The sequence below is a fragment of the Ranitomeya variabilis genome, chromosome 8, assembly GCF_051348905.1.
Source record: "Ranitomeya variabilis isolate aRanVar5 chromosome 8, aRanVar5.hap1, whole genome shotgun sequence".
NCBI classification, from domain to species: Eukaryota; Metazoa; Chordata; class Amphibia; order Anura; family Dendrobatidae; genus Ranitomeya; species Ranitomeya variabilis.
Window position 1 is genome coordinate 179917940 of NC_135239.1, and position 21201 is coordinate 179939140.

Here is a 21201-nt window from a genome sequence, read left to right on the forward strand (position 1 = left end):
AAGGACTATGTGATCATTTATCAGTTTGCCAATATTTTAGCCAGGGTTTTGGTACACAGGTCAACTGTAAGTGGTAAAGAAAGACAAGGTCCAATATGTTGAAAATCATCTACAGTAAACATCCATTTTCATTAGCAAAAATAAGAATAAAAAGGATGTATGATTTATCTCAGGAGTACAGTAAAATTGGAATTAAAGGGAACCTGTCAATCAAAGGTGAGCTAAGCCCACCGGCATCAGGGGCTTATCTACAGCATTCTGTAATGCTGTAGATAAGCCCCCGATGTATCCTGAAAGATGAGAAAAAGAGGTTAGATTATACTCACCCAGGGGCGATCGGGTCCTATGGGCTTCGCGGTCCGGCGCCTCCTATCTTCTTATGATGACATCCTCTTCTTGTCTTCACGCTGCGGCTCTGGCGCAGGGGTACTTTGTCTACCCTGTTGAGGGCAGAGCAAAGTACTGCAGTGCGCAGGCGCCGGGAAAGGTCAGAGAGGCCCAGCGCCTGTGCACTGGAGTACTTTGCTCTGCCCTCAACAGGGTAGACAAATTACCCCTGCGCCAGAGCCGCAGAATGAAGACAAGAAGAGGACGTCATCCTATGAAGATGGGAGGCCCCGGACCGGACCGCGACACCCATCAGATCAGACCATCTGCCCAGGTGAGTATAATCTAACCTCTTTTTCTCATCTTTCAGGATACATCGGGGGCTTATCTACTGCATTCCAGAATGCTGTAGATAAGCCCCTGATGCCGGTGGGCTTAGCTCACCTTCGATTTTGAGGGTGACAGGATCCCTTTAAAATAGCAAGTTCACATTGACACGTTTCAATCTGAAAAGATCTTAGTCCATGCTATATCATACTGCTATGTCGAGAGGAAAAAACAGTGCATGTGATATCGCATCCTGCATACTATATGTTACATGCAGTGTTTTTTTCCTCTCCACATAGCAGTATGCTGTAGCATGGGCTAAAATCTAGATATAAAAAACTTGAGGGTGATCAATGAGTGGAACAGGTGGCTATGAGAGGTGGTGAGTTCTTTAATGGAAGTCTTCAAATAGAGGCTGGACAGATATCTGTCTGAGATGGTTTAGTGACTCCTGCATTGAGCTATGGGGTTGGACACAATGACCCTGGAGGTCCCTTCCAACTCTAACATTCTACGATTCTATGATTCTATCTTTTCAGGTCGAATCGTGTCGCTATGAACTTACTATTTTAAATCAAGTTTTACTGTACTCTTGAGATGGATCACACATCCTTTTGTATTCCAATTTTTGCAAATTAGAATGGACTTTTAGAAGATTTTCAACATGCTCGACTTTGTTTTTCCTTGTTAAATTTCCCCGCTTCACCGTGGGAGTCCGTGCAACTGAATCTATCTTCAAGGAAGGTGAACTGACATTTCCCTGTTTTCTTAACTACCGTATTTTCCGGCGTATAAGACGACTGGGCGTATAAGACGACCCCCCAACTTTACCAGTTAAAATATAAAATCTTCTTAAAAGTCGGGGGTCTTCTTATACACCCTATGTCGTCTTATAGGGCCGGTGAATATGTGCCTTTTGGGGGGGGGGGGAGTGATCCTGATGCCGAGGGGGCGTCTCACAGGAAAGTGAGTATCCCCCATTACCTTATCGTAGCGGTGCAGCGTGGGGGTCTCAGTGCTGGGAGTGGCGGCGGCGGCTGCTGTGCTCTGGTGCGGCGGCTGCTGTGCTCTGGTGCGGCGGCTCCTCTTCTGTGTGGGGCCTCTGTGCTGTGAGGTGGCGGTGGCGGCGGCATATCTTTATCCAGTTGGGGCTCCTCCGGCATCTCCTTAGCCCTGGAGGCCCCGCCGCAACTCCATCGGTGCAATGCAGCGGCCATTTTCCCGGAGGCAGCTCAATAGGTGCGATGCGGTGGCCTCCGGGAAAATGGCCGCTGCTCAGATTCAGATCTCGTCCCGAAATCTCGGGACACGAGATCTGAATCTGAGCAGCGGCCATTTTCCCGGAGGCCACCACATTGCACCGATGGAGTTGCGGCGGGGCCTCCAGGGCTAAGGAGATGCCGGAGGAGCCCCAACTGGATAAAGATACGCCGCTGCCGCCGCCACCTCACAGCACAGAGGCCCCACACAGAAGAGGAGCCGCCGCACCAGAACACAGCAGCCGCCGCCGCTCCCAGCACTGACACCCCCACGCTGCACCGCTAGGATAAGGTAATGGGGATTACTCACTTTCCTGTGAGACGCCCCCTCGTCATCAGGATCACTCCCCCTCCCCACCCACCATATACACCGGCGTACACGACGATTCCCGGCGTATAAGACGACCCCCGACTTTTAAGAAGATTTTCGGGGGTTAAAAAGTCGTCTTATACGCCGGAAAATACGGTATATGTGATGTTGCCAAAGGAAAGAGAGGGAGAGAGCTCACCACGCTGTGTAATCCATATATCCTGGTTGCAGTCTGTGTGGAGAGTGCCTGATCCTACTTAATAAATAAAAAAAATATATGTTAGATCTAAAAAGAAATAATACAACAAATGAAAATAAACCAATGAATAGAAATCAATAGATATAAAATACATCAATTTAATTAATCATGACATATGGAATTTTTGTGTTTAAATTTAAAATCCAAAATGCCTTTCGGAGCGCTAATTGTCTCTGCCAATTACCCCCTTTAGGAGGACATGTCACCCTCTCCAATACATAGAATGAGAAGCAAGACATGTCCCCTCAGTGGACAGTAGTGAAATGCTACCCTGCTCCAGAATATGTGTTATTGTTGCAGTTTATGTTAGCTTTATGCTCTGCAGTGTGTTTTTATAACTTACGTGTTGTATATCCCACATAGCCCATGTTGCACCTGCCGCACTCAATGCAGTAAACCACATGGTGTGAATCGCAGTTGATGAAGGATTTGATGTCGCGAGTAGTGATGAGCGAGTGTGCTCGTTACTCGAGATTTCCCAAGCATGCTCGGGTGATCTCTGAGTATTTGGGCGTGCTCAGAGATTTTGTTTTTGTTGCTGCAGCTGCATGATTTACAGCTGCTAGACAGACTGAATACATGTGGGGATTCCATAACAAACAGGCAATCCCCACATGTATTCAGGCTGGCTATCAGCCACAAATCATTCAGCTGTGGAGACAAAAACAAAATCTCTGAGCATGCCCAAATACTCGGAGATCACCCAAGCATGCTTGGGAAATCTCGAGTAATGAGCACACTCGCTCATAAATAGTCGTGAGTCGACTCACACTATGCGGCAAACTGAAGGATTTATTATTGTCTGGCTTTTTTACAATTCTTTACAGGAAAGCCAAGTCGAAGGAGTTCGGGCAGATTGGAACATGCTGGGGTAAAGCATATTGCTTAAAGAACAGCCCCGACTGGCAACGCATCTGCGGCCTCTGGTGACAATTTGACAGAGAGTTTAATCTTGATTGACTGTAGGAAGGTATTTTAGGACAATCTATTTAATCTTTTTGAATTGAGAACTTTAAGGTGTGGAGAATGTTATGACTGATGAATTTTGCTTTTAATTTATTGTTTTGTTATTTGAATTGCATGAAAACCTGTTTCTAGTTTTATTGTTAAATTTATTGAACGCATATTTGATTTTGTAATCACAGTAGCCTCTATCCTTGAGTCTGTTACCAATGAAGGTGCTCTTATGGAGGAAAGCCAAATCATGTTGTCCTGAAGAAAGAGTTACGGACTCTTAAATGTCTTGACAATAAACATACAGTTCAACTTATCTATTTGTGTGACTCAATTCGGAGAGCGCAGAAATACTTCCTATCCTGCTATTTAATTCTATTGTTCATGGAAGCCACTGCTGGTTTTCAAGCTCTATAAGTGTTGTGTCTCATACAACCATGAGTTGCCCGCCAAGGCCGTGGGGTACCCAGTACCGGGTCCGGTGTTCACAGGGGGATGTCACGGTGGCGACCCGGTCCGTGGCCCTGGGTGCCCATGTAAAAGGGGAAATTGAATAAAGTTTATGTTCGTGATGCCACCTGTGGTATTCGGTCAGTGGGGACCGACACTGCTTTAAGGGGTCCTCTGGGGTGATGTTATGGCAGCTAGATGGTATAACTTCCCACAGGTGAAGTGTATCCCCAGGGCTCCCGGTGTGTAGATGGAAGATGGTGAATGGCGCAGTAAGGAAAGAGGACACAGGTTTGCAGGTGCAGTAAGGAAAGAGGACACATGTTTGCAGTCTCTTTACCTTGCTTACTGAAGACTTCAGGCAGCCACAGTCCAGGGTACCAGATCACAGGATAGGAAGATTCCAGCCGGCTTGAAGGCAAGTTGGGAGTCCCCTTTTCCAGATGAAGATTAAGAGCCTTCCCTCTAGCGTGGTGGTGTTGTAGTCCCTTACTGCCTATGGCTTCAGATAAGGTCCTCACAGTTCGTCTCTGTCCCCCATATCAGATAGGACAATACTTGCATGACAGGTAACTCAAGCCTTTTTACAGGGACTCTAGCACGTCCCGGGCTCTATGTATTACTGTGTCTCAGGTGTGTGTGGCAGACAGGTAACTTGCAGTTCAGCTGTCCTGCCGGTCTCTGATGTAAGTCTTAGAGTCCCTTACAACCTTGGTGGTCCGGCTACCGGTATCTGCCGGTGTCTGCTCGCTGCTGTCCTCCCCCTGGTGTCCTCGCCTGTGCTTCTCTCTCCTACACGCTCACTGCAATATGTTCTGCTTTCAGTGTTATCTCTGTCCAGAAGCTGCAGCACTCTGTCGTGGCTCCACGGCCCCTCATGCTTTCTTCCCGCCTCAGACTGCTCCAGTCTGCTGTCTGGCACTCACTAACTAACTTTCCCTCCAAAACTACCATACATTTGGGGAGTCACCTAGTAAATAGCATCAAAAGCTCCCCCTAGTGGCCTGGAGTGTGAACATGTTGCATGCTTGTGTTTACCTGTTATCCTTCCTTGCCTTCAAGAAACACGCCAATCACCAAAGCATGGATACACCAAGAAGTCCAAATAGGATCAAGAATATTCTTTATTTAGGCAGTGATACAATAATATTAAAAAGAAAATTTTGTTACATTAAAATACAAATAATTATAAAAAATACAATATAGTATACAAAGAATGTGCAGCACGGACGGCATATGACCATAAATATGCGGATATCACTATGCATAGTAAATCTCCTGTATTTGTGCAAGGTAAAATACTTCCCCCAATAAGGGGTATACTAATTGCCTGGGAAACAGTGAAATAGAATTTTTTTTTTTTTAAATATATAAAAAACCAACAGTTAATGTGCAAATGTGCAAAAAACTGCAAAAAGTGCAAAAAGGAAGATATAATATTACGTGGCAGAGGATAATATGATCCTGTAATGTGCCCAATTCACAAAGTGCAAAGTGCTAAAGTCAGAGAGAAATTCCCAGGAAACAAAGTAATTAGTTGGTATTACCTTATGATACCATGCCAGACCGGCATGCACGTTCACGCCCGACGCGCGTTTCGGAATTAAATTCCTTCGTCAGGGGACGGTGTTAGGGTATACTGCATGTGTTTTTATAGTGCGCACAAAAAATCATTCCAAGCGCCGGAGCACTTCCGGGTTAAAGTTGGTATATGCGCCTAAGGATTTTCATCCAAGCACATAGCCGATGATGTCAACCTGGGCATCATCGGCGCATGCGCGGCCAAATGAAACCGGAACCTTCAGACCCCCACACCTCGACACCGGACGCACAGGAAGAGAACCCGACGTTACCAAGGTGATCAAAATGCAGAGAGTCCGAGATCCCAGACACCGGCCACGCATGCGCACTGACCAGGATTTCCACCATGAGCGGTGCAGAGTGCAGACATCACAAATGAGCAATATTAGTATACTAACTAAAGGGAGAGCCAGTACAAAAAAGCACAAGCGATTAGCATATATTGTGCCGCATAATATACCATGAAAAGAGAGACATAATGTCGATATCCCTTCCATGTAGCTGTACAGAGAGACAAAGTGCGCAAAAAATTAATTAAACAAGGTGCACATGCATCAGGGAGCTCTGAATGTGTAAATATAAATATGACATAAAATTAGGAAATAACTATATATTCTAACTCCCCATGTGTTACCACTTTGCTCATGAAAAAATAAACTGCTTAACATGTATATCAGAGAAAACCGACTATGTAATCATTTACATATAAAATAATTACAGTTCAAGTATATAATTTGAATAATCTTCTTCTCTTCACTCAAGGCAAGAAGCACCTTCATCTTGATTATCCACGGCCCCTCATGCTTTCTTCCCGCCTCAGACTGCTCCAGTCTGCTGTCTGGCACTCACTAACTAACTTTCCCTCCAAAACTACCATACATTTGGAGAGTCACCTAGTAAATAGCATCAAAAGCTCCCCCTAGTGGCCTGGAGTGTGAACATGTTGCATGCTTGTGTTTACCTGGTGAAAGTTATCCTTCCTTGCCTTCAAGCGTAACATCACTCTCCCCGTGAGGAAAGCAATGCTACTGTGATGACCAGGACCCTGGGGCGCCACAACCACACAGTGTGAGAGGTTCTATAAACATCAACCCTCTGATGTGGATAAGACCCTATTGCGGTCTTGAATTTCTCTCCAGAACTGAAGATGTGTCCCTGAGGTAACCAGGAACTCTCATCACGAAAGGCTGAAAATGCTCGAACAACCATTGGCTCTGGTTTTCTTTGCCTAATATATTCGAACGCAAGGAGAGGGAAAATATTTTTATAGACCCAAGTAGACCCAAAGTAACACTTTCGTCAAGGCACTTAGAGAGCGTGACTTTAAATTACATAGTAGGATCTGATCGGAGTAACTTATAAGTATCGAGATTATTTAAAATCTGAAAAGCCATATGTAAAGCGAAATATCTAATACAATTACACCTCCCCTTTTATCTGATTGATGTAGAGTAAGATTAATGTTTTTTGGAGGTTTTGTATAGCTGTGAACTGTTGGCTGCTGGGGATTTTTGTATGCGGCCTTACTATAAGTCTTCGTTCTTGAGCGTGTCCAGTGTGCGCGAGCTCCTTTGCTCTTAAAGGGGCAGCACGCACATGGTAAAATGCCCCCAGCTAACAGAAGAGGAACCTTGGCTTTCATCCTTTAACTCCTATGCTGGAATCAGGACTTACTCCGAGGACTGATGGGTTGTGTCCACAGAGTAGATGCTGGACAAAGGCACAAGCCTGAGGCAATAGTAGTCAAACTAGCTGGCTCAGAAACTGTAGGGAAAGACCATGGACAGAATCAGGGGACAAAACTGTTATAAGGAAAATAGCTAGGGTGAGGTACCGGAAGTCACTTAAATCAGGGTCAAATTAACCAATGTCATTATCAAAGGTAGTAGCAGATATAGATTAAGTTGGCTTCAAAAACTAGGTCAGTATCAGGAACACATTGTTACAAACACACATCTGCAGTATAAGGAAACCAAATACAATAACTGTCATTGCCCAGCAGACTGCTAGGAGTTTAAATAGGGTGTGGGGCAGCATCATAGGCAAAGGCAGGGAGATTATTACACCTGCTTAGCAGCTGGACATCTTAAACACAGCATCCAATGTCCCTTGATGGTTGGCAACTGAAATCCCAGTCACACTAGTATTCTTAGCGGGACTGTGCCTGCCCAGTGATATTAGCAATTCCATCTCCTTTAACACCAGCACCGCCTGCAATTGAATACAGCGGCACCCAGTGCCAGAAGCAAAAATCACTGGAACCAGTCAAGATAGGTACAGCGCCCCAGAGACCTGGTCATTGCAGTAACATCACTCTGCAACTAAGGGGAGTGATGGTACGTCTGATGGCACCAAAGGAGTTCACCTGACCAGGTATCACAGGCACCAATACACTTCACCATCTGGCCTCCAGGGGTAGCTAAGGGCACTATGCATTAGGCCACTCCTCACAATCTGGTAAAACTGGGGGTTGGATAGAAAGTGAGAGAGAAGCTGACTGGGTTGGAACATTCAGGGGGGTCCCTGTCAGGGGTGGGAGCCTGACAGAGGCCTAGCGGACAGACAGAACGTTACGGAACCGCGCCTGCACTGATTTGCGGTGGTGTCTTAAGAAAAGAAAAGAAGCGAGGTTTATTGTAAAGCAGTGAGAAACGAGATCGCAGCAAAAAGGAGATAATACCAGTAGGAGTCGTGCCGTAAGATCGAGGCAACATCCTACTGAGGCGCATCGCCGGTGGCTGGAACGCCGAGGAAGTATTGGGCTCCAAGCATTACTTCAAACAGCGGCAGGACAGTTAATTATAGGTTGGCTGTCTCACCAAAATCACCTAAGCAGACATAGGGGGCAACTGTGGGAGAGGGGCGTCACTAGGGTCCCGGAAGAACTCCAGGCCTACCCGTCATACGGGTGCGTCCTAGCCATATCATCTGGGGGACGGAGATGAACATCAGAAAAGATACGAGTTGTGGGAAAGAACATCAGAATAAGACACAACAGTTGTGAGGACTATCCCGTGGTGCTCAGCAGGGAAGTACTACAACACAAAGGCGCTAGTAGGTAGGCACTGATTTCCACTTGTGAAGGGAACTCTGGAGGTGCCTTCGGACCGGCCGGTCTCAGCCAGCCCTGTTAGCAGTGCTCCGGATTGCGGATCCTGAAGCCTACAATAAAGAGGTAAAGAGACTGCAACCCTGTGTCCTCGTTATTTCCTCGCACCACGCACCACCACCTCTAATTGGATGCCCCTTAGCAGGGTCACGGACCGGGTCAGGCCACCGTGACAACCCTAAGACCGAGACTGAGAGGCCCGGTACCGAGTGCCCCGTGGCCCTGCGTCTGGGGGCGCTCCATAAGGACATAAGAGAACCTTTACAATTCTTTCATTAGTTTCTTGTGGAAGTTTTCATAAGTGATATGGGCTCACAGGGGGCTCACAGAGAGTCTGTCATGTTATGCAACAACATGATATTTCCATTTAAGTAACTTGCAGTACTAATAGTAAAAGGTGTAATTATCTGGAAGCGGCACACAACACTTTTTACTTAAAGATTCCTAACTATCTCCTACTGTGAAATCAAAAGGTATTCTCCTGCATAATTCTGCAGCTAATTAGCTTGATGAAATGCAGGTGTTCGAATTATGTGCCTACAGGATGTTTCTGAGAGGGATTTTTTACCCTTGAAATACCTGAAATACATTCAGAGCCACCATATCAATAGAATTCCTTCTATGACTTTTGCTGTCTTCCTTTTGTGTATTGTTATTACTCCCACACATTCCCGTGCCAGAATAAAGCAGTCACATAACCTGAATAATTTGACTCCTAATAAGTAGAGCATTCAATACGTAACCTATTTACCATTATGGCTATCAAATTTATTCTATTTTATTTACTGAAAGGTTATCTCCTAATGGCTTAGTAATGACCTATGCTACATCAAAACCTGGGATGACCTTCCATTTTAAAAAAATAGATTAATGACTTTCAATACAAATTTGTGTGATGGAGTTCTTGTAGCTCATATAGTCCAAGGTCAGATTTGAACATTGGAATATCAGAAGACCCTGCATTATGTCCCAGTTGTAATACTAAAATAGAAGACTACACTCTTTCAAACTCATTTGGAGATGATGGGCCCAATTCATTAATGAAGGGACCGCTGGAGTAAGATGTGCCTAAATCATGAAGAGGAACACACCACTTAATGAATTAGGTGAATCTTACAACTGGTGTGCACTTGTAAGAAGAGAACCCAGATCGGGGGTACCTTTTTCACTCCGGGGCTGGAACTGTCGGGACTGTCACCTCTGTTGTCTGGGGGAAAGCTTAGAGACCTGGACCGACCTTTGCACTTGACAGCAGGGGGCGGAGTGAGGATAAAAAGGACAGAGCACGTGACACGGCAGGCAGACTTGGCGGGAAGATGCACCGCAAAGCAGGGGAATTTAGGAGCTCCGTCCTCTGAGCACCGTGACAGCTCAGGACCATGCTACATTGTTCTGATTGCTCCCTAAAAAGGCTGTAACTGGAGAACCGTTTTCCATCCGTTGGCCCACACTGCTCAAGTAACTCTACGTCATGGGCCGCAAATGCACGTGTGCCACCTAAAAGAATCCGGGTGACTTATCGAAAACTTAACCTATACTCACCCGCTTACTTCTGCCAGGCTCTGTCCAGCCCTGGCCATGCACAGGACTGTTCTTCTCCCTGCTGCTCAGAACCCAGGAACAGACATCAAGGACTTACCATCATCGCCAAGAACCGATCCATTGACGCCTACAGGCCTGCATCATTTCCATCACGCTCTGACCGTGTCGACACCACCGTGCGCATCTGAGACTCATCACTCTGAAGCAGCCGGACCGATAAGTTTACTACTGTTGAAAATTGTTTATACCCTTTGCCCTCCCTCCGTCGGTGTAACGAAAGTGTTAATACCACCTGTCTAAACTTTCCTCCCTGAGTGGAGTATACCCCTATTATAGTAAAGATAATTTTAACCCTTGCTCTGCCTCCTATCCGTTACTTCATCCCGCAACCTGCTCACACACTTTCACGAGAAATGTTACTCTAGTATCTGAAGTACATTTCTGGCTTTGATGGATCTACTGGTCATGCTTTGTACTTTGACAAAGTTAGCGGGGGCTCTTAGGGATAGCGGAACGCACCAAATAATTAGGTAGATAGAATAAGGTGCGTTCGCAGCCTGTGGTCCACCGTGCAGAGATGGAACCTGCTGCTGAGTAATGACGGACTATATGGAGGTACAAAATGGATTCACACACGGGTTGTCTTCACCATGTATGAAGAAAGTGAACCCTGTTGCGTCACAGGGCCGCGGTACCGCACAAAAGAGCACAAGCAAGGAGTCACAGAACTCTATCCCAAGACTCTGGATTAGAGTTCATCTAGACCTCTTGCGCTCGACACCACAACTGGGGTGTCACAGTGAATGAAATAATAATAATGATTTAGATGCACGAGAGTGCATGCGGTGCCGCTCTGGCGGACGCCACTAACCACCCAGACTTGAGTAAGGAAAGCGCTGTGAAAGCGCACGGCACCACACTGGCGGTCACAGCAATTAGACGCTGTTTTGTGTGTCACGTGCTGATAGCTAAGTCGGGCTTTAGATAGCAATCATCCACCTTACGCGAGCAGTCATACACAAGGGAGGGGATATTTAAAGAACGACTGACACGTCAACACACACACGTTTATAAGTGTACACTAGCGCATGGCCGAGCGGCCATGCGAACCTTTTATAGTGGCAGTGTGCTACAAGACCTTTCAGATGGTCCAATAGGAGCCGCAACAGGACCTGAGCATGTGACCCTCGACCCCCAAAGGGAGGTCGTCCCATATGGGAAAAGCAGGACTTAGAAAGAAAGATCTGCTTGCCGCTGATCAGCGCTGGGTACAAAGGCAGAGCCTGGAAGAACAGTAGTAAACAGTCGACCAGTATCAGCCTAAGCTAGACACTGGGACCGACGTCTACGCTGAGCAGACTCCACTGCAGCTGAAGAAGCATGGGAGACCGAAGCGGAGATGGTTCGAGATTCCCCCTGTGCAGAGGTGGGAACTCGACACCTAACAGGGGCTGGCGTAAAGGAGCCAAAAGTAACAACATTTTTACACAACTCTAAATGGCGCAAATATCTTGCATAATTCAAAGGTATCTTACTACAGAATTCTGATATAAACACCTTGGTGAATTGGAAGAAGTCTAAGGGCTCATTCAGACATTAGTGATTTTTTTTCTACGTAAAAAATGGTCTTAGGTTCATCAGTGTTTTGATCAATGTCATCACAGTTTGCTCAGTTTCAGTTTTTACCATCAGAGTTTCATCAGGTTTTTCAGATGAAAAAGAAGAAAACTGATGGAGGTTTCTCAAGCTTCTCCTATCAAACAATCCATGAAAAACAGATGCTGCCCAAGTTTTTCACTAACCCATAAACTTGCATTGATGAGTTTGATTCGACACCCAGAATATCGGACATATTGGTCCGAGGAAAAAAATCCGACATGTGAAATAACCCATAGACAGATAGACACACAGAGTAACTGCAGACTTGTCATTTTAGACCACACAGTATAGTCTTCCATACTGTATTATGGGCACCAGGTAGTCTTCCATACATTATTATGGGCACCACATAGTTCTCCATATAGTATTATGGGCACCATATAGTCCTTCATACAGTATTATGGGCCCCATATATTGTTCTATTTAGTATAATAGGCCCCACATAGTGAAACATACAGTATAATGGGCTCCAAACAGTGGTGTGAAAATGTGTTTGCCCCCTTCCTAAATTCCTATTCTTATAGGAATAGGAAAGAAGGAAAGGGGAATACTCTTTTATACACCACTGTATTTTGCTCTATACAGTAAATGAGCCCCATATACACTCACCGGCCACTTTATTAGGTACACCATGCTAGTAACGGGTTGGACCCCCTTTTGCCTTCAGAACTGCCTCAATTCTTCGTGGCATAGATTCAACAAGGTGCTGGAAGCATTCCTCAGAGATTTTGGTCCATATTGACATGATGGCATCACACAGTTGCCGCAGATTTGTCGGCTGCACATCCCAAAGATGCTCCATACAAGGCAGGATGGATCCATGCTTTCATGTTGTTTACGCCAAATTCTGACCCTACCATCCGAATGTCGCAGCAGAAATCGAGACTCATCAGACCAAGCAACGTTTTTCCAAATCTTCTACTGTCCAATTTCAATGAGCTTGTACAAATTGTAGCCTCAGTTTCCTGTTCTTAGCTGAAAGGAGTGGTACCCGGTGTGGTCTTCTGCTGCTGTAGCCCATCTGCCTCAAAGTTCGACGCACTGTGCATTCAGAGATGCTCTTAGGCCTACCTTGGTTGTAACGGGTGGCGATTTGAGTCACTGTTGCCTTTCTATCAGCTCGAACCAGTCTGCCCATTCTCCTCTGACCTCTGGCATCAACAAGGCATTTCCGCCCACAGAACTGCCGCTCACTGGATTTTTTTTCTTTTTCGGACCATTCTCTGTAAACCCTAGAGATGGTTGTGCGTGAAAATCCCAGTAGATCAGCAGTTTCTGAAATACTCAGACCAGCCCTTCTGGCACCAACAACCATGCCACGTTCAAAGGCACTCAAATCACCTTTCTTCCCCATACTGATGCTCGGTTTGAACTGCAGGAGATTGTCTTGACCATGTCTACATGCCTAAATGCACTGAGTTGCCGCCATGTGATTGGCTGATTAGAAATTAAGTGTTAACAAGAAGTTGGACAGGTGTACCTAATAAAGTGGCCGGTGAGTGTATTTCTCCATACAATATAATGGGCCCCATATATAACTCCATACATTATAATAGCCCCACATGGTGCTCCATACAGTATAATGGGCCCCATATATTACTCCATAATACAGTATAATTTGTCCCATTTAGTACTCCACATACTATAATGGGTCCCATATATTACTCTATAAAGTGTAATGGGCCCCATATAATGCTCCACTCATAAAAAATAAATAATCATAAACTCACTTCTCCGGTCTCCTAAGCGTTCTTTGACCCTCTACACTGCTCAGCACAGAGGGAGCGCTGTAGTGATGCCATTGCGCACCCTGAACTGAGATGTCACACAGCTCAGATGCAAAGAGGGAATGATGGGAGTGTCAGTGGATGCTTTCTCTCCCATCATTGCTTTCAACTCTATGGGCATCCAGGATGCCAAAACAGTTGAAAGTTCAATGCGGGGAGTCCAGTGCCAACACCGGGCCCCCCGACACAAGGGCCCCATAGTGTGCCAGTGTCCCCAGTGGTGATTGGACCCCGGCACTTACCAAGGTGCTCCAGGTGGTGATGCCGGCTCTCCCACTGATCAGCTAGCTGTTCCTGGCGTCTGTCATGGGCGAACTGCTCAGTTATGGATCTGCATAGCTCCTTAAACAGAAAAGTGGCCATCGTTGGGTACTGCACATCCACTCCCTATTGATGTGAATAGGTATTAGATTTGCAGTACTCGGCTGGGGCCATTATGCAATTGACGGGGCTGTGCTGTGCAGCTCCATAACTGAGCAGTTTCGACAACCACAGACACCAAGACAGCAGCTGATCAGCGGGGGTGCCAGGTGTTGCACCCCATAAATGAGACATTGATGACCTATCTTAAGGATAGCCCATCAATGTTAAAGTCCGAGACAACCCTTTTAATGAATTTGCTGCATATTATTTCGGCCGACTTTGCATCAATATGTATTTGATATGTTGGCGCCAAGTGTCCATAATATCGACAAAAGGAACTGTACTGCAAACTATTCTCTCATATCTAGTAGTTTATGTCACCTCTCACTTTAGTCTTTGTGCATATTAGTTTTCAGTTTGGCATAAATTGTTGTGTCTGAAGTAAAACTTGTATTTGTTGTTATGTTGTCTCATTTTGATCCCATTTTGGCTTATGATGTGTTTTAGCTGTCATTCTATATTTCTTTAAAAAATAACATTAAATCAAAGAAAATCCAAGGCATAAAATGCTCCCCGCAGACCTGTCACTGAAAAAGAAATCAGTTTTCTAATAGTCTCCAAAAATATCTCACAGAAGTAGCTTTTGTATAAAACGTTGAAATGCTCTGGCATTAAAAGAGATAAGAGTTTGATGCTTCACATAATGCATTATAGTAGTGATATAAAATGATGAAAGTATGAGAAATAACTACAGTAAATGATAAATTATTACAGAGGTGCAAATAATCTTGTACTGTCTGAGGGGAATAGTTAAATGGCAATATCTACCCCCACTGAGGGTAAAAACAAAACTTGCTGTTAAAGGAAAAGTACTCTTTAAGGTAAAAGGCGGGGACAAGGTGTTTTAGTGAAGTAGGCAGATGAAGCTGATGGTGCCCTCCTGGATGAACCCTTAGCCCCCAAGTAAAGAAATAGGTCAGAGACTAAAGTAATAGGTCCCCTATTTCTGGCCTCCTCCAATTCTGAAGACCACTTCCACTAGAATTGTTACCTTTTTTCTCCCAAAAAATAACAGCAAAAGTAAAAATGTGATCTATTTTAGGGGTGAGGCTCAACAAAGAGTGTGTTTTTAGAGTAAGATATAGAATCATTCCTTGTTTAGAGACCATTTACACAATGCAAGGGACAAATAACGATATTCATCCCTTACATCCTATATTTGAAATGTCAAACCCAAGGATAGTAGTGGAAACTACCATATTTTGGGGACTATAAAACACACTTTTTTCCTTTAAATTTGGGAGGAAAATGGGGTCACATCTTATAATCTGAATGTAGCTTTCCTGGGTGGGTGAGTGACATGGAGTGGGGTCGCGGGAAGCTGTCGGCAGCAGGAGTGGGATGATGCAGCAGGCCCTGGGTTGGGAGGAAGGGTCCCAGGTTTTCACAAAATTTTGGCGCAGTCCCCGCACTTCTCACTGTTTTCACTGTGGTGGACTTAAATAAATAGGTCACTAGAGCAACCATCAGTACAAGAATAAGGCACCAGAAACACCATCAGTACATGAACGCATCACCAGAACCATAACAGTACATGAATATATCATGAGAACCAACATCAAGGCCATCATCAGTACATGTATATGTCACCAGAACCAACATCAGTACGTGAATACATCACCAAGCTTACTACAGCAAACAGTTATAATGTAAAGTCAGTCCCATATACATTTGTGTTTCATGAACCTACAAGTCCCAGTATGTCTTTAACAATGGTAAGGAGATGATGGGGGTTGTCGGCATGAGTCATTATCAGTCTGTGCACCATACAAGAATCACAGTACTGATGAGTAAGGCCGTACTGGGCCGCAGGCCTTCAAAGGGAGGACGCCATGACAGGGTTAAGTGATAATACATGAGAAAGCATTGGGTTGAGGGAATTTTGGGTGGGGAAGGGTTAATAAATTTGAATCAGGGGAATGATGTATGGCTAGGGGGAGGGGGAATGGGGAGAAGAGGCGGAGTAAGGGCGGGCAGTATAAGGGGCAACGGCCATCTCAGTGGGGCAACCATTTTAGGTCCCCCACCGTACTAGAAACAAGCTCAGAGCTGATTTTAGTTATGGAGATTGAGGCGATTTTGCAGCAATTGAGAGCGGCTGCGGGAACCAGAGGTGCGGGATGGCTGCAGGCATCCATTCAGGGCCTGCTGCCTGATGAGGGAGCCGACCAACCCCAAGGTTTAAGTGCAGGGCGACGGACTCGGAGGTCTAGGCCTCCGGAGCGCCTCAGCCCTGAGGCTACCCCCAGGGCCCGGCGCCGTATAAGGAGCCCCTCTAGGGACCCTCCGGCCGCGGTCACGAAGCGTCGGCAGCCGGCGCGTAAACCTGCGGCTGGGAGGAATCCACAACACCGGCGGGGCCTGCAACAGGGGGAGGTGTCGGCCTCCCCTGCAGCGATGGCGTCTGGAGGAAGCGTGGATCCAGGAGCAGGAGCGGCCGCTGCCCAACCAGGAACGGGCTCGGCTCGGCGGGGCAGAGAGGTACTGAAGAGCACACGAGGGCCTGCTAGTCAGGTGCCTTCAGCGCAGGGGGGAAGCCGGCAACACGAGCACTCACCAGCAGCAGAAGGAGCCAGGGATCCGGGGTCAGGAACGGCTGGGGCCCCTTCGGTTCGGCCCCAGGCTCGGCATTCATCCAGCAGCAGTGAGGAGTCAGCGGGGCGAGCATCAGCACGCAGGGCGGCTGGTGAGTGGCAGTGGGGAGTCTCCTCCTGCTCATCGGCTGCTGCTGCTGCTACAGAGAGCAGAGCTGGACGTCCCTGTGCTGCAGCTGGGAGGGGGAGGGGGAGGGGGGGCGAAGCTGACCGCAGGCATGGAGGAGATCGCTGTGTAGTAGGAGGGAGGGAATCTCTGGCCACTGGGGAGGGGGAGAGGAGGGGGGAGCATGGATTAGGCCATTCATTTAGAAGAAGAGGATCATCAGATGGATTTGAACCAGGACATGTGGGACGTATGGACACTGGGGACGCAGCGGTCGAGTCAGGCTGGCTGCACACTGCATCAACTTCCATGGGACAGCACGAGGATGGAGGAAGCACGCGCCCAGAGAGATCGCGTCAGGACGCCGGATTGGCGGCTGCTGGGAACACAGCACCCAGGCAGCCAGGTGAGCGAGACTGCACTTCTTTTTACTTACCTGCACTAGCCTCAAATGTGAATGCAAGGGGGGAGGAATTATCTGTTGGGGGGGCTAGTGGCGGCTCTGGTGTTTTATTACAAAGTCTTAAAGATTTAGTGTGGTTATGGGAGGCGGGGAGTGCGCAGGGTACGTTATCTCCCTCGGCGGCTTGGTTAGGTAATAGAAGGGGTATAGGGGATGGAGAAAGAAGTCTGGAGTCACGTCCTGTGGTACAGAGCGAGGTAACGGGGGTTACTGCGGCGGCTGGGGATGAGGCGGCTTCGGGCAACGCAATAACGGGTCAGGTATCCACGGCGGTTGATAACGGGGGCAAAGATAAAGATGAAGCAGTGCGTTTAGGGGATGCTGCAAAATGTGAAGTGTATGTCTGTTTTGAGGGGCCTCTGGGAACACATTTAAAGCAGGAAGTAAGGGATAGGATTTGAAAGGGGGAATACGTGGAGATATTCTCACTTCTCCCACTCGAACGTTTTAATTTAGACAGGGTCAGACGGGATGAGTATAAAAAGGAAGACGAGGAGAGGAGACGTTTTCGTTTGATACCCCGCACATTCAATAATTGGTTACAGGCTTTCGCTATATTGGCTAGTGTGATTGGGGAAAAAGCGCCAGAAAATTGTTCGCCCCTATTCTGCTATATGGATACCATAGGGGAGGCATATAGAGTATACGGGGGACAAGGATGGTTGAGATATGATGAACAATTCCGCCAGAGGAAAGCAGTTCGTCCAAACATTAGATGGGAACATAAAGACATAGCTCTATGGATGAGAGTGACGGCCCCTGGAAAAGGGGGTTCGGGTTCACAATCGTTTCTTGGGGGCACCGGGGGTTCAGGGCAGTCAGGGCACTCGGTGGCAGTACAGAAAGGACTGTGCTTCTCATACAATGACGGCGCATGCAGGTTCGGCGCCAAGTGCAAATTCAAACACGAGTGTTCCGCCTGCGGAGGTAATCATGGGGTGTCGAAGTGCTTCAAGGGAGGAAAACAGAAGGGATCTGAGGGTTTTGAAAAAAGGGGTGACACCGGTTCGGCTGGAAGAGATGGAGCACTTCCTAAATAAATACCCTGACAAAGAGGCTGCAAAATTGTTGCGTGATGGTTTTCGGGAGGGATTCAAGATCCCTTTTGTTGACATGGAGGTGAGGTTATCAACCAGGAATTTGAAATCAGCCAGGGAATTCCCAGAAGTGGTCACTGAAAAATTGCAAAAAGAAGTGGCTTTAGGTAGAATGGCTGGGCCGTTTGACACAGCCCCCATGGTTAACCTGAGAGTGTCGCCATTGGGGGTTGTACCAAAAAAGGAGCCTAACAAGTTCAGGTTGATTCATCACCTCTCATTTCCGAAGGGCTCTTCGGTAAACGATGGAATTGACCCCCAATTGTGTTCTGTGTTATATACTTCTTTTGATTCGGCAATGTCATGGGTTAGAAAATGTGGACAAGGGGCCATGTTGGCAAAGACGGACATTGAGGCAGCGTTTAGACTGCTACCAGTTCATCCGGACAGTATGCATTTGCTTGGTTGTTTTTGGGACGGGGGATTTTTTGTGGATCGTTGTTTACCGATGGGGTGTTCATTGTCATGCGCCTATTTCGAAGCATTTAGTACGTTTTTAGAATGGGTAGTTAAGGACGTGACAGGACTCGGTTCTTGTGTTCATTATCTGGATGATTTCCTGTTTGTTGGGTCGGCCTTTTCTTCGGATTGTTCGGTTTTACTTCACTCGATGGAAGGGGTGGCTAAAAAATTTGGCGTTCCGTTGGCAGCGGAAAAAACGGTTGGGCCTGTTACATCTTTGAGTTTTCTGGGTATTGAAATCGACACGGTGGCAATGGAGTGTAGATTGCCTGAGGACAAACTGGTGAACATGAGATTGGAGGTGAAGCGTGTGGGTAGCTTGAAGAAGGTAACACTTCGTGAGGTCCAGTCGTTGCTTGGTAAACTGAACTTCGCATGTCAGATCATGCCAATGGGAAGAGCCTTTTGTCGTAGACTTTCATTGGCCACGGTTGGGATTAGGGCACCAAATCATTTCATACGGCTTAGAAGGGATCTGAAGGATGATTTGAAAGTTTGGGAATTTTTTCTGGATTCATACAATGGAAAGTCACTCTGGATTGCGCCGGTGGTGTCGGCGGAGTTTCTCGGCATTTTGGTCGGTTCAGCGGACGAATCGGGTTTTTCTTTGTTTTTTCGGAACGAATGGTTAGTGGCCGAGTGGCCAAAAACATGGAAAGAGAACGGTTTAGTGGCTGATATTACACTACGCGAAGTTTTTTCCTATCGTGGTAGCTTTGACACTATGGGGAGGCAATGTTCGAGACAAGAAAATATGTTTTTGTTGCGGCTCAGTTGGGGCCATGGAGGCTATTAATTCGTTGTCATCATCAAAACACTCTCTTCTGCGAGTTTTACAACAATTGGTTTGGGCTGGTTTGAATTTTAATTTGTGGGTCACGGCGGAACTTGGGGTTTTGAAATATAACAAAATTCTTGAAGCTCTTTCTTCTTCGCAGTGGGATCGTGTTCGGGAGTTGGCACCTCAAGTGGAACCCACGGGGAAGGTTTGTTCAGAGGAGCTTTGGAATCTTCCGCTGGGGCAGTGAGAGACTTGTTGGCCAGATCGCTGTCGGCTGGAACTTGGTCGCACTATACGAGGGCCTGGGATTCTTGGGTCCGGTGGAAAAATCAGATGGGTGCGGATTTAGAGGACGAAAGCAAATTGATTTTATTTATCGGTCATATCTGGGAGTCAGGTTGGTCAGTGTCAAAAATCAATAATTCGTTATCAGGCTTGGCTTTTGGCTTTAAACTTAGAGGGTTGCAGGATTTGACAAAATCGTTTCTGGTCCGGCAGGTGGTAAAAGGCTGTCGTAAAGGCTGGAAGGTGTCAGACGGTAGGCGGCCGGTGTCATATGAAGTTTTATTAAATCTGGAAAATCAGTTAGAGGCTGTGTGTTCGGATATGGGGGAAGTAATTTTGTTTAGATTAGCATTTTCTCTAGCATTTTTTGGTGCGTTTCGGTTAGGTGAATTGGTTAGTCCTTCCAAGTGTAAGAAAGGTGGTATACTGAGGCAGGATGTGGACATGTTTGGGGACAGGCTAGTGATAATTTTGCGTTCTTCCAAAACGGATACTGCAGGTAAAAGGTTGTCGAGTGGTTCTTTTTGAGGTAAACGGCTCTCCAGTTTGCCCGGTAAAATGTTTGAGGGAGTTCCTGTCTGGTCCAGGTTCGGGGGATTGCCCATTGTTAGTGCATAAGGATGGGTCATTTCTCTCCCGTTTTCAATTTTTGACTGTATTTAGACGTTGTTTGGAAAAAGGGGGCATTTCAGCGAAGAATTTTAGTGGGCATTCATTCCGGATTGGGGCGGCAACAGAGGCTGCCAGGAGGGGTCTAGGAGATGAAATGGTTCAGAGGATCGGTCGGTGGGAATCAGTAAGATTTCGTTCTTACATTCGCCCGTCTTTGTTGTAACGGATTGATCTAATTGACCGCAGTTTTCCTTTTCAGTTATACGGTGTTGATGTTTCCTTTTCTATTTTCAGAGCCGAGGCAATTGCTTATTTGGATCATGGGTCATTCATTTGTATTCTGGGCGGCATTGAGGGCCGACGTTCGGCCGGACGGGAGACAACTGGGAGTGCCCCGATCGCGTGGAACCCTGAGGTGGATCGGAAAAAGGGGTATGATGTGGAAGCAATTGCTGTCGGAATTCCACAGATTTGTTCAATTGGATCGGGTGCCAGACTTGTTGGTGGTTCATTTGGGGGGCAATGACTTGGGCAAACGTCCCTGTAGGGAACTAATTAAGGATATCAAGTTTGACATGTTACGGCTTTGGTCTATGTTTCCACGTTTGTTGGTTGTTTGGTCGGACATTGTGCCCAGGAAGGTTTGGCGCGAGGCAAGATCTGTTCATGGTGTGAACAAGGCGAGGATTAAGTTAAACAGAGCGATTTCACGTTTTATGGTGAGAAATGGGGCACTTGTGGTTCGGCATAAGGATCTGGAGTCTGGGCAAGGGGAATACTGGAGGAAAAATGGGGTCCATTTAAATGCGATAGG